Genomic DNA, 12,629 nt, shown 5'->3' on the forward strand with positions numbered 1-12,629 from the left:
TACAAACAATAAGATGTGATAAACCTACACATCAGCTACTGCACAGAGCTTCATAAATAACCTTGCAGAAACATCAATTAGATTTGGATCACCGTCAGATCACACAGAACTCGATCAGGCGACTGAAAGCTTGGAGTCAACACTCCGCTACACGCTAGATAGAGTGGCTCCACTCAAAAGGAAAATAATTAGAGAAAAAAAATTAGCACCCTGGTATAACGATCAAACGCGAACCTTAAAACAGACAACTCGACAATTAGAACGTAAACGGCGTCAAACCAAACTGGTGATATTTCAAACAGCATGGAAGGAGAGCCTACTGAAATATAGGAAATCTCTTGGCGATGCTAGAAAATCTATTTCTCCACCTTAATAAGAGACAACAAAAACAATTCTAGATTCCTTTTCAACACAGTAGCAAAATTAACTAGGAATAAAACCACTACAGAGAGAAACACTCAATCATTACATAGCAGTGAAGATTTCATGACATTTTTCAATGATAAGGTTGAAAATATTAGACGTGAAATACAGGCCATTAAATTAAAACTGGACAGTACTGTAACAAACCCATTCCATGACAATGTAGCGATATCAGATCAATGTTTAGAGTGTTTTGCTCCGCTTAGAGAGACCGAACTAGCTACATTAATCTCTTCAGCCAATTCATCAACTTGCATACTAGATCCCGTACCTACATGTTTGTTTAAACAGATTGGTCCAGTAGTAATTGAGCCACTTCTAAATATAATCAATTCTTCCCTAAGCAGTGGCTATGTACCTAAATCACTTAAATTAGCAGTTATTAAACCCTTGATTAAAAAACCTGATCTTGACCCGTCTCAATTGTCCAACTATAGACCAATATCAAATCTCCCCTTCATCTCTAAGATTTTAGAAAAGGTTGTAGCAAAGCAGTTATGCTCGTACTTAGATAGGAATAACATTCATGAAATATATCAGTCAGGATTTAGACCTCATCATAGCACAGAGACAGCGTTAGTTAAAGTAGTAAATGACCTTCTACTGACTTACGATCAGGGTTGTGTCTCGCTGCTTGTGTTACTCGACCTTAGTGCAGCTTTTGATACTATAGATCACACTATTCTCCTTGATAGATTAGAAAATGTTGTTGGTATTAAGGGAACAGTCCTCTCCTGGCTCAGGTCTTATCTCACCGATCGTTATCAGTTCGTAGATGTAAATGGTGAATTCTCCATGCGTACTGAGGTTACTTTTGGAGTTCCACAGGGTTCTGTTTTAGGCCCACTGCTCTTTACTTTATATATGCTACCCCTAGGTCAAATTATTCGTAAACATGGAATTAGCTTCCACTGTTATGCTGATGATACACAGTTGTATGTTTCAGCGAAGCCAGAGGACAGACATAAGCTTAGTAAAGTTGAGGATTGTGTAAAGGACATTAGACGTTGGATGTTAACTAACTTCCTTCTACTTAATTCTGATAAGACAGAAATACTTTTATTAGGCCCATGTGTAGCTAGAAGTATTCTTTCTGATCACATGGTTACTCTGGATGGTCTTTCTGTTTCATCATGTGCAGCAGTTAAAGACCTTGGAGTGATTATTGACTCCAGCCTATCATTTGATGCTCATGTAGATAATATTACTAGGATAGCCTTCTTTCATCTCAGAAATATTTCTAAAATAAGAAACATATTGTCACTACATGATGCGGAAATACTAGTTCATGCATTCGTCACCTCTAGATTAGATTACTGTAATGCCATACTGTCTGGATGTTCCAGTAGGAATATAAATAAGCTCCAATTAGTCCAGAATGCAGCTGCTAGAGTCCTAACTAGAACTAGAAGATACGACCATATCACACCGATATTATCCACACTGCATTGGCTCCCAGTAAAATCTCGCATTAATTATAAAATACTCTTATTAACCTATAAAGCACTAAATGGTCTCGCGCCACAATATCTAAGCGACCTTTTGGTTTTCTATGATCCGCCACGCCTACTTAGATCAAAAGATGCAGGCTATCTGACGGTACCTCGAATAGTGAAGGCTACAGCAGGGGGAAGAGCTTTCTCTTATAGGGCCCCACAGTTATGGAACAGTCTTCCTATTAGTGTTCGGGACTCAGACACAGTCTCAGTGTTTAAGTCTAAGCTTAAAACGTATTTGTTTACTCAAGCCTACCCTGACTAGATTCTGTTCTACTTTCTCCCTCTCTCCTTTCGCCGAGCCCCACACGAATTTATGGAGATACTAGAGATCCAGATCCTTTCTGCCTCTGGATGGAGCTCAAATCTTCTTTAATTCCAGACTGCTGGGACTACGGCTGCTCTTAACGCCATACAGACTTCATATAAATCCATAATGAACTTTTTCACAATATCTGTTGTTACCCAGATGAGGATGGGTTCCCTTCTGAGTCAGGTTCCTCTCAAGGTTTCTTCCTCTTAAAACATCTTAGGGAGTTTTTCCTTGCCACCATCGCCACTCAGTGGCTTGCTCAGTTGGGATAAATTCACACCTTTAATATCTGTATACCATGTTGATATTTCTGTAAAGCTGCTTTGAGACAATGTCTATTGTAAAAAGCGCTATACAAATAAAATTGAATTGAATTGAATTGAATAAACATTTCATAATACTTGATGCTCTGTAGCGCTTGTCAGAGGGCAGAGAGGACAAGTTTCTGCTCTGAACATTGTATATACTAGCCAGCACTTTCCGTTTTCTTTTAACTGACATTGCAGTTTTAGTCAACTTTTTATTCTCATCCAAACAGAAAAGGTTGAAGAAGCAGGCAGATATACTGACAGATAAAAACGCCATACCTCTTTTACGTGATAAAAATCTCAATGTCCATTTTGACTTCATACGACTTCATACTTTCCTAACTAATGTAAGTTGTCTAATTGCTTTCTTAAAAATATATTCTATATTTCATATATTTCTATGTTCAGAATGTTTCCCAAATACCTAAACTCAGCAGGCTTTACAGGGTGGTTATTCTAGCTTAACACCTGTGCTTAACAACTGTGCTCCAAAACATCTGGGCAGTGGTAGCTCAGTGGTTAAGATGTTGGATTACTGATCAGAAGGTTGTGAGTTCAGATACCAGCACTGCCAAGCTTCTGCTGTTGGGCTCTTGAGCAAGGCCCTTAACCCTCCAATGCTCAGTTGTATAAATGAGATTAATGTATGTTGCTCTGGATTGGTGTCTGCCAAATACCATAAACGTAAAATATGGTGAGCACATAGTAAATATGTGAGGTTCCTGGAAGAAACCAACTTAAATAATATCGTCAGCATATTTATATAAAAGAATCGTTAAGTTTTATACATGCATTTTATTTGTATGTAAAGGAAAGAGCTGTGGTAAGAGCACACAGACTTGTTTAGTGTGATCTTACACACCTTGAGGTCTATAAGTAGAAGCAGTGAGATGTGAGAAGCTGTGAACAGTTTCATGTCAAGGCTATAACCACATCTTTGAACAGTGGGGTGGGGTCAGGGAGGAATCACACAAATGTAACGGTCCTTTTTGGTTCTCTATGTAATGAAGGCCCAAATATTTATATATATACATTCTTTATATACCATGTAAGAGCTTTATATTTAGGACCAAAATAACTACAGTAAGTTCAGTGTGTATTACAAAATAAAAACAAGTTAGATTAGATGGTTTATTATATTTCAGATTTACTCACTCTCTACCCTCAGGCAGGCCTTTCATCTTATTATGCACAGATATAGTGAATGATATGTTCCAAACAGTAGAGCAGACCCAATATGAATTACAAATCTTCCACTGTGTATATACTGTATAACTTTTTTTTCCTGTTCCTGTCAGTGTACTGTTTTTTTCTGCTGTCCCAAAGAAAAAAAATTATATCATTTGATTGTTGTTAGAAATAAGGAGTCTCAGATTATGTCCTTCAGTCCTCCGTCAGCCTTACAGCCTTTTATTTCTCTTAACTCTTAGTTCTGTGCTATGTGTGTTTGACCTCAGACCGTTCAGGCCTGGAGAGTCTAAATGAACACACACTGACACACATGCTGATCACAGAGATGTTCGGTTTATTCATGCAAAACAGGAGTATTTATACACATAGATAAACAAGTGCGTGGGTGGGTTTCTCTACTTGTGCAGGTTCTAGATAGATTTCAGATAAAGCACACAGCACACAGAGTCATACTACAAAATAAGTCTTTTCAAGGTATAGAAAATACATGTGTCAGCTATAATAAAGGATGGCAGTTGATCAGCTTATTCAAAGAGGTAATTACGTGAATACATCCATCATAGGTATTTGATAGCACAGAGACACACACACAGAAACTATAACCCAGTATTCCCTGTATCTAAGGTGTCTTAATAGCAGTTCGTAATATAAGAGAATACATGATATAAGAGAATTCCCTTCAATTGTCTTGTCATTATTGTCATAATAAAGCTAGCCATAGAAAATGACTTACACAAAATTATTTCCTCACCCTTGAGTTGTTCCAAACCCGCATGCTGTTTTCAGTGTAACACAAAAGGAGAATGTTGAAGAACGTTTACACGCCCATACAGTTAAAGCTGTCCATATGACACAAAGCTCGCAGATGGCCACTTGGAGTATAGTTTTTATCACCTTTAAAGCTCATATCTTCTGCCATTTTATGGAATAGAGCTGTAATAGAGTGGAAAAAGAGTCGTCTACTTCTCATTTTATGTTGTGAGAAGTAACAGTATTTAGTTTTGAAATAACATAAGTGGAAGTAAATGATAACAGAATTGAAAATTCTGTTATCATTGAAGACGAGGCGCGCTGCAGCATTCTGAATCATCTGAAGGGGTTTGATGGAGCTGCTGGGAGGCCCGAGAGTAGTGAGTTGCAGTAGTCCAGTTTTGAGATAACAAGAGCCTGGACTAGTATCTGTGTAGCCTGTTCGGTGATGTAGGGTCGGATTTTCTTGATGTTGTACAGGATGAACCTACAGGACCTTGCAGTTGTTGAGATGTGGTCTGTAAAGGTCAAGCCATCATCAAGAATCACCCCAAGGTTCCTGGCCGTCCTGGTTGGCTTGAGTGTGGTTGAGCCGAGCTGTACAGTGAGGTCGTGGTTGACTTGAAATATTTCACTTCATGTGTAACGAATCTACAATATATGAAAGTTCTACCTTTTTAATTAAATGACGGAAAAAAAGTCAAACTTTTCAACGAAATTCACATTTTTTGAGATGCACCTGTATGTAACTTGGAAAATTAATGGTAAATTGCAGTAGGTGATAAATGCCTATAAATGAGAGGAATTGTGAATGTTTTTGCTCTGGCTCACCAAATATTAGACTAAGTGTTTAGTAACTAAAATGAGATTGGCACTCCTGTCCTATAGACTTCATCCGTCATTTAGTTCGACTTGAATTCATTAAATGAGCTAAAGTTTGTAATAACGTGCATTAAATGGCGAACACACCTTTGACGACCTTTGGTGTTACAAATGACTTCAGAACTTCAGTTTCAATACAAAACTCCTACAGGGACGTACTGTGCAATATATACAGTGTGTGGCATCTAGAATTTTAGCGCCATCTTCTGGATGATGTCTAGGTTCTCTCACTTCAACTTGCTATTTGTTGTACAGGTGTGAATATTGCATATGGTTTTGATTTTTTAAACTCTTCCACACTCAGGGCTAAAGATAGAAATCCCAAGCCCCGTGTGTGTATTACATATGATCTTGTTCTTGCTGTTATTCCCTAGGATCACTCACAACTTCTGGATGATGTTTGTCACATGTATCTCAGAAACTCTGGAATAGTGTTAGTAGTACCAGCTACTACCACACAGATAATACCACATAGGTGTTTTCCTATCCTGACTCAAGACTTACATGTTAAGCCTGGCTTTTATTTAGTTTACTAGACCTTTTATTTTCCTTTAAATAAATTTCATATGATTTTACACTTTATATTTCATGACTTGTAATATTATTTTTATTTATTAACTTATTTCTAGGCAAAGCCCTTTGAGATTTTGGATTCCAAAATGTGCTAGACTATATTAATAAAGATTGTTGTTGTTGCTGTTATTATTTTGAGACAAGGGAGGGTAGATTGTCTATATGACATTTCCAACATTTTATCAAATATAAAATCACATTGTGTAATAATGATATGAATAAAGAACCGACACATCCCCAGAGTTTTCTTAGCGGTTGAGGAGTTGAGGAGAGTAGGTATTTAAGTTCACTATAATATACATGGTGAATTTTATACATTTCCAACAATAACACACAGAAGAGCAGAGCAGCATTTTTACACTGAGACATATTCAATCTCCTCAGTGCTGCGCCAGCAAAGTTTTCAGATCATTAGATGAAATTAGCTTTCACTGTAATGCTTTTTGGGCAGATGTGTCTAATCTTACAAATCTGGATGAGACTGGACAACTCTGTTTCAGGGCGTTTTGGCACTATTCTGGTGTTCACTGTGTAGGAAAATGAAATACTAAATGTAATATACCAGAACAACAAGAGAAACAAACTTTGTTTAATTATGCAGCATCAGTGCGCCTGCTCTGTAACCACATGCAAAGTTAGCCATCTTTATTTGTTAAGTTTAAAGAACTTCACAACTGAGATAGTCTTCATTGCAGATCCAAGTCCAGAGGGTGGAGCTAGATCTGATCCAACTGCTCCTATAAACCCGAACCCTAACCCCAAACTTGAAGAATTTGTATTATCACCCAGTTGTGACATAACATCGAAGGGGGTGGAGTCAGACCCAATCCAGTTCCTCCTTCCTGGGTGGAGTCAAAAGAAAAGTCCAGGGGGTGGAGACTCAGTGTGCTTCCGGTTGGATAAGCTTGTTGTACTGTGTGGGAAAGCGTTACCTGAGCTAGAGTTTGGGGTAACACTTTAGAATACAGATCCAACATTAATGATTAACTACGCAGGAAGAAATGAATAACACAATATTAACATTCTAGTAACTTCTATTAACCAACTAGAAACTCTGATTAATGAATTAATAAGTAATAGCACACAGATGAATGCGGTAGCTCACTATTAACTAATCAATAACTACTTTTATTTCATGCCTCCAAGAGAAGTACTAAGAAACTATATACAGTTTCATAATTAATGTGAAACCTCTACTGTTAACAAATAAACAAATTGTTTACATAATCAATAGGTAATAACGGACTTATGATTTGGGTAGGCTGTTTGTGAGGGACCAAGGCAGTCAAGGCACACAGTTTAATGAATCACAATATATATTTACAAATAAAATCAAATAATCAAAATCAATACACAGGCCTATAAGAGAGGTCAACTTGTAATGCAGGCCACATCATATTCAATTCGTTATAAACTGAACAGAACTGAACACAAATAACTGGAGGCGTGAACAGAAGCAGACAAATAAAATCAACAGAGGAGGCAATACAGACGGACTAGTCCACTTTAGACACCCCCTGGGGGGTGCAAAAAAAACCACTACGAAGTTCAAAGTACAATATTAAAGAAAAGATCAGCTAAATAATTGAAATAAACTAGAAACCAATAAATAAATAAATAAAATATAATCATGGTTAAGAAAGTAAAGAAAACGAACACAAACCTTCCCACTCTCCCCACAGGCAGTCTGTGTCATGTAAAGGACGCGCCGACACAAGCAAGTGCCGGTTAGGCAGTTTAACGCAAAAACAACAAAGTCCAAAGGGTCATGCAAATATCCATAACTTCAAACAGGCAGAAGTCGAGCAAAGAGTCAAAACAAGGCGAGGCAAAACGAGGCAGTAGACGAGAGTCAAGTCAAAACCAGGAAGACAAACACGACAGCAAGGCTTGGTCTCGACCAAAACAGAGCGAATACAAATACATAGTGTTCAAAAAGTCTCTTATACAGCGTGGAGTGAGTGAGTGTGAAATTGGCAACATGTGTGTATGATTAGAACTCCAGGGAAGGTGTATGTGTGTTGGGGGCATGGGGGGGATTGTGGTGTCGTCGTCTTCTGCCATGTTTGTAGTTGGTGGTGCATTCTGGGAAATGGAGTTGCTGGTTTGCTGTGACATGACACTCTGCCCCTTGGGACCGTCAAGCGGAACTGAAAATAGCAGTCATTGCGGCGAGTCGGTCTTTAATGCGCACGGACCACATCGGATTTTCCGCAAGGCAGCTACACACACCAGCATCCGAACCTCAGCTCATCCCACTCAACAATAACTGAACTCAAAGAAAACAGTTTTAACAAAAGTGTGTACAGTACAACATAAAACAGAATGTGTGCACTCCAACTAGTTTAATGATGCACTGGAAGTAATAAAGTATTTGAATAAACATAAACTGAGTCTGAGTCTTAATATGGAGTGATTACTGATATGCAAATGTAAACCATTGAGTGAACGCAAACAAACAAACAAACAAAAAAAACTGAAGCTAATGCGTTCCCCCCAGTTATGATGAATAAATATTATGTGCAACCAAACACTAAAGTCAGTGTAAGCTTTTGAAGTTTTTGTAAGGGTTTGGTAAGTAATTCCTTCTGAAGGATTTGGTAACACTCGACTTATGTGGGCTAGCATGATTCATACAATAGTTATTAATAGTTATAAAACCTAATCCTGAAGTATAGAATCTTCTAACCATAAGGTAGAAGACTTACATAGCAGCATATATTTCTGTGAGGTATGTTAAATAAATAAATAAATAAATCACTGTATAGGTTACAGTATGTGTGGCATTTGGGGTATGGCTGATGACTTGAAATGTTCCGGTAGTCTCCATGATTCTCAGGTGATTCAGTGAGAAGTGTGGACCTAAGCGGTCTTCTCTTTATTTAAAGTATTAATAATAATGTGGGGGGGATTACAATATATATATATATATATATATATATATATATATATATATATATATATATATCTTAGTACTTCTCGACGGTAAGCACAGTGGCTTAGTGGTTAGCACGTTCGCCTCACCAGGGTTGGGAGTTCGATTTCCGTGGCTCTCTGTGTGTGGAGTTTGCATGTTCTCCCCATGCTGCAGGGGTTTCCTCCGGGTACTCCGGTTTCCTCCCCCAGTCCAAAGACATGCATGGTAGGTTGATTGGCATGTCCAAAGTGTCCATAGTGTATGTGATTGTGCCCTGCGATGGATTGGCACCCTGTCCAGGGTGTACCCCGCCTTGTGCCTGATGCTCCCTGGGATTCACCCTGAAAAGGATAAGCGGTATAGAAGGTGGATGGATGGACTGTGGCTCAGGTGGTAGAATGTCTACTAATCGTAGGGTTGCCGGACGACAAGACACTGAACCCCAAGTTGCTCCCGATGGCAAGCTAGTGTGTGTGTGTGTGAGTGTGTGAATGGGTGAATGAAAAAGTGTTAAGTGCTTTGTAGAACCGCTAAGATTAAAAAAATACATCCTAGGTCACAGATTAAGAATACCATCAGTCTTAACACTCTGTTAGGCGGTAAAAAACACACACACACACAGACCGTTCTAATTTAAGTACTTTAGGAAAAGGTCTTTAGACGTGGTCTGAACACCACCAGTGACTCAGCTGTTCGGACATCTAAGGGAAGTTCAGTCCACCACCTAGGTGCCAGAACAGAAAAGAGTCTTGATGGATGTCTTCCTTTTACCCTGAGAGATGGTGAGACCAGTCAAGTGGTGCTAGAGGTTCTGAGGGAGCGTGGTGCAGTGCAGGTGTGATAAGTGCTTTGAGGTAAGTGGGTGCTGGTCCATTTTTGGCTTTGTAGGCAAGCATCAGTGTTTTAAATCTGACGCGGAGAGCTAAAGGAAGCCAGTGGAGGGAGCGGAGCAATGTGCTGGTGTGGGAGATGTAAGGAAGGTTGAAAGCCAGTCGAGCAGCTGCATTCTTGTTCAGTTGCAGAGGTCGAATGGTGCTCAGAGGAAGACCTGCCAGGAGTCAGTTGCAGATGTCCAGTCTCAAAATGACAAGAGACTGAACCAGCACCTGCGTGGCCTGTATGGATAGAAATGGAGGAATCCTTCTGATGTTGTAAAGGAGAAATCGACATGAGAGTGTCAGATTAGTAATGTGAGAGGAAAAGGACAGTTGATTGTCCATGGTTACCCCAAGGTTGTGTGCAATAACTGAATTTCTCCATAGTAGTAGTTATTGATAGTTTCTTAGTAGTTCTCTGAGAAACATGAAAGAAATAGTAGGTATTGATTAGTTAATAGTGAACTACCGCATTCATCTGTGCACTACTACTTTTTAATTCGCTAATTAGAGTTTCTAGTTAGTTAATAGTAGTTACTAGAATGTTAATATTGCATTATTCTTTACATCATCTTCAACCTCCATGCTTCGAGCTACAAAGTGGGGAAAAAACATGGACGCCTCCGTGTTCATCTTTTGTTAGCGACAATTAGCCAGCTAACTGTGATGAGTGATGTATATGTTCTTTCTCAAAACAGTGAGTTATAGATTTAACAAGTGAAGATATCTGTATGTTGGTTGATCTAAAGCGAATACATGTACAGTGCATCCGGAAAGTATTCACAGCGCTTCATTTTTTCCACATTTTGTTATGTTACAGTCTTATTCCATAATGGATTAAATTCATTATTTTCCTCAAAATTCTACAAACAATACCCCATAATGACAACGTGAAAGAAGTTTGTTTGAAATCTTTGCAAATTGATTAAAAATAAATATATGTACAGCATAACTCGTTTAAAAGTAAGAGGTTTTACTGTGTTTATTGTTCATGCTGTCAGCGACCATGTTGATTTGATGTCACTTGCTGAACTCTGGGTTGAGGAGACCGCCCTTAGTTCCTGAGTAGAAATTTCAAGCTGATGGGTAAAGTTGATAATTACATTATTGACTTATCGTACGATATACGGACGTGACCGCGATCATTACTGCAGACCTCGATATCGCCCAGTGTGTTTACATTTGTGTTTGTTTACATAAGAATGAATATCACCAACATTTTAGCTATTCGCTCTGCTTCTGTCCTATCGTCTGCTCTAGGGCTGTCGAATTAAAATTAACATTTCAACTATTCGTCGAATTTAAGTTAAAAATGCACCAAATCTGCATGCATTTGAATTTGAGATGTGTAGCAAACAATGTTTTTTGAAGAAGAAAAATCTAGAAAGAATAGTTCTAGTGTATGAAATAATCCAGTCGTAGTCAATAATGTTGGGGTTTGAGCCGCTTAAGCTGCGTGAGCTGCGTGAGCTGAAGCTGAACAGCGAATGAACAGCGGTTAAACTGAAGCACTTTACTACTGGGTTAATTAACGCACCCAAACACATCCTACACACATATGAGATTAATCAGATATTTACACATAACATGAACCTAATATAACAACTCGCTTCTGCACAAAATGATACTAATACACAAATGAGCTTGAGCTTAAGTAATGCGCCACGTAGAACAGTAAGTCACGTTGTGAATACGCTCTTTCTGTAACAACGCACTAAACCACCGGCGATGAATAACTAAAGCATAAAGAATTCACGGTGTTGTATTACAGTAATGAACTCGTAATGATATTACTTCTGGAGGTCAGGTTTTCACGAGGCCAGTTTTCACATGCCTTTGCTGATAAGACTGGACACCTCGGATTAAATCGAATGCAGCAATGTCAGCAGGGTGATAGCTAGGAACTTCTGGGCCCCCTGAAAAAATATTGATGTGGGCCCCACCGCCCTCCACCCAGATCATATACAGTATAAGACATGTGCTTGGAGGCCAACATCTACATATTATTTTAAAAGTGTAATATCATATCACTTTCATACAGTCTATTTACTTGTGAATAGTTTTATTTCAAAAGTGAAATGTTTAGATAAATATCACATCAAAACAATGGCATTAAGCCATTAATAACTTCTCATGAAACATTGTTTAAAGTCCTCGATCAATTGTTCAAGACAAACTAATCATAATCATAATAACAAAAGACAAGAAAATCATAAAATAGTCAAATAAAACATTTTTTTTTTTTTTTTGTAAAGGTACCAGCAATATAATCAATAGTCTTTCCAGTCAGTCTGGTGTCTAACAGCTGAAGTAATCATTCAGAAATGGAAAAGAATGCAGTCAAATATAAAATAAAACCACTTCAATTACTCATTGTCTTCATTTCCTTGGATTATTATTTGATGATTATTTGTTTGCTTACAGCCATGCAGATAGGCTTACAGCTACATGGTCCTGCTCTTTAAAGATAATGAATCTGAATATGAATACACTTCAGTGAGACCTCTGAAGTCTGAAGAGTAAACCGTTCTCTGCTGTGTGTCTATTATTTTTCTTCTTTCAAGGGCTTCGTCAATTCCTTTAATAACTTTAGGACTGTTTAAAACAGTTTCAGATATTCATATATGACTGTAAGTCATTCCCTTCAAAAACTTTATTCCAGTCTCTACATGAAATAGTTATTATTTTAAGGAGCTGTGTGTGTGTGTGTGTGTGTGTGTGTGTGTGTGTGTGGGTGGGTGTGTGGGTGTAACACGCTTAAAAACCTTTTATTTTGAAGACCTCCCGACTCACTCATGGATCGTCCATGTTTTATCAGACGTCCAAGTTATTGCGATTAGACCACTGTGCGTGTGAATGGTATAGAGATCAGATCACCTACGCAAAAAGTCTTTGGTGTGT

At 38.3% G+C, this 12,629-nt stretch overlaps 1 long non-coding RNA gene across 1 annotated transcript; it reads right to left on the minus strand.

Annotated features, from left to right (window-relative positions):
- Window positions 1–6,194: 6,194 nt before the first annotated feature.
- LOC108257481 (uncharacterized) lies at window positions 6,195–7,983 on the minus strand. The gene is made up of 2 exons (XR_001810471.3): window positions 7,600–7,983; window positions 6,195–6,891 (listed from the first exon to the last, which is right to left on the minus strand). It is a non-coding gene; the product is annotated as an uncharacterized LOC108257481 (long non-coding RNA).
- Between the last annotated feature and the right edge of the window lie 4,646 nt (window positions 7,984–12,629).

The sequence above is a fragment of the Ictalurus punctatus genome, chromosome 24 (assembly GCF_001660625.3).
Source record: "Ictalurus punctatus breed USDA103 chromosome 24, Coco_2.0, whole genome shotgun sequence".
Classification (NCBI taxonomy): domain Eukaryota; kingdom Metazoa; phylum Chordata; class Actinopteri; order Siluriformes; family Ictaluridae; genus Ictalurus; species Ictalurus punctatus.